Consider the following 2628-nt stretch of genomic DNA (forward strand, 5'->3'; position numbering starts at 1 on the left):
ATGGGAGCAACAGGAAAGTCCTTACCTGGGGGTTCTGTGGTAGGCTGGCTTGATGCTCTCCGAGCCTGCATTTGCCTTTCTTGGACAGTTCCATGGCGGTGTCTGAGGATCCCAGTTGAACCAGCTGCTCTCTCTCTGCCCTCATACACAGAGCCCTCTATGAAGACCCTGCCGCATAAAGATCTCCCCAAGAAGACACCTCCCCCTTCCAGAAGATTCTCTCGGGCAGATACTAGAAGGGCTGCATCTCAACTCTCCTGGCTCCCATCTGCCTCAGGAAACACCCCCTGTGTGAAGGGTCAATCCTCCCACTATCAACCCTCCGCTCTCTCTTCCCTGACAGAGGCCACTTGAACTTTCTCCAGTCCCCAGTGTCCCCCAGCTTCTGGGAACACAGGTCGGGCTTTCTCCAGGTGGTTCGTTAAAGTGAAAAAGGTAGCAGCCCCCTCACACTTCCAACCCCTCTCATGTCCCTACCCTCACGACAAAAGCTTTCTTCAAAGAAATTTCTCACAAATCTTCTCTCCTTGTCCCTTTTTTCAATGTGTTATATTCAAGGGCCATGGCTTTCTCTGCCACTTTCTTGTAAATTCTGTATCCAGTGACCCATATAAGCCCACCTGCGCATTGATAGCTGTTGTCCACAGGCGTGAAGAGCCGCATCTTAGCCTCCCCTTCCTCGCATTGTAACTGGCTTAGGGAAGAGGGAAGGACTGAAGAGGACCTGCTACTGTGGAGAGGAAAGTATTTTTCAGGTAATGAATGGTAGAATTTTAAATCCTATTTTAAATCAATAATGAAATATATATCCACTGTAGAAAAATCAAATAAGCATAAAGAAAAATAATGAAAACTACCCATAATTCCATTCCCAGAGACAAATGCCATGAAAATGCAAAGTCTTGTTTTCTGTCCACATTGATGGCGATATAATTTATAAAGATAATTTGTGTCTCTGTTTTTCCCTCCGAATCACCTCTGGCACCTTCTCCATTGTAGGAGGCAGCCTGGTTGTCACCATATCCCTCCCTGGCTTGGGGTTAGGGGAAGGTACTTTTTCAGGGCTGAAAGACAGAGCTTCCTAAAGAGAATCCCTGCCTTCATCTTTTGTGAAAATCTGAGCTCACAGAGGAGCCTGTGCTAAGTGTCCTAGAGAGACAGGAGTACAGGGTTGTGGCTTTAAGACCAGAGAGAAAGGGGAAGGGAAAGGAGGGGATCCCAATCAGAAATGGAGGTGGGGCCAGGAGGGGGTGGCTGTGAGGTTCATTGAGGCCGAACCCCATACACTCCCTAAACCCACAACCCCCGCCAAGGAAATATCAGGGAAGCTAGATTGAGGGGAACATGAAGCCCCACTCCATCCCGGCTGGTATGGACAAAGAGGAGAGAGAAGGAGCCCCCAAATGACTGAGATTGAATTTTTCACTGGTCCATAGATGGACTGGGTGGAGGTCTGAGTCAGATCTAATGTAGTTTTTTAAAATAGAGACAAACATGAAATTTCCTACATGTCTGAGTTTGTGGTTGATATCTGCAAACCTGCTACACTCTAATAATTTTTAGAAGTTTTGGTATACACAGATTATAGCACATACTGTAGCTAGATTTTTACCCTGTTTTCCTTTTAATAAGTCACAAGCACTCCCTTCGATCACTGAATATACTTTTAATTGAGTTTTTGAACTATTAGACACATAACATAAAAATTACCATTTTAAAGTGTATAATTCAGTGGTTTTTAGCGTATTCACTGTGTTGTACAGCTATCGCCACTATCTAATTCCAGGACATTTTTATCATCCCCAAAAGAAACTGGTACCTGTAAGCACTTAGTCCCAATTCTCCTTCCCCCATCTCCTGGCAACGACTAATTTACTGTCTATCTCTATGGATTTGCCATTCTGGACGTTCACATAAATGAAACCGTCTCTGGCTTCTTTCCGTTAGCATGTTTTCAAGGTTCGTCCATGCTATAGCATACATGTTGTTGCATGTAATATACTTGAATAATATTTTGTTGTATGTATATGCTACATTTAGTTTATCCATTCATTAGTTTATCGGCATTTGAGTCATTTCCATTTTTGGACATTATGAATAATGGTGCTATGAGCATCATGTACAAGTTTTTGTGTAGACAAATATTTTCATTTCTCTTGGATATACACCTAGGAGGGGAATTGCTGGGTAATATGATAACTCTATATTTAGCTTTTTGAGGAGCTGCCAGTTTTCTGCTGTTTTCCATGGTAACCACATCATTTTACATGCCCATCAGCAATGTATGAGGATTCCAATTTCTCCACATCCTCACCAACATTGGTTATTTTCCTTTTTTTTTTTTTAATTATAGCCCTCCTAATGAGTGCGAAGTAGTATCTCATTGTGGTTTTTATTTGCATTTCCCTAATGACTAATAATGTTGGGCATAGATATGTTTTTAAATTGGAATTTTAGTGGCCATGTAAATTCTATCATAGATTGCTATATTGTATTTTTTAATGAGTATTTCTTTTTAATTTTTTTCAATTATAATTGATGTGCAACCATTTGCAACAACATGGATGGACCTAGAGCATAGTAGCTAAGTGAAATAAGTCAGACAGAGAAAAATGAATACTATATGGT

This window comes from Pteropus alecto, unplaced genomic scaffold (genome assembly GCF_000325575.1).
Source record: "Pteropus alecto unplaced genomic scaffold, ASM32557v1 scaffold226, whole genome shotgun sequence".
NCBI lineage: Eukaryota > Metazoa > Chordata > Mammalia > Chiroptera > Pteropodidae > Pteropus > Pteropus alecto.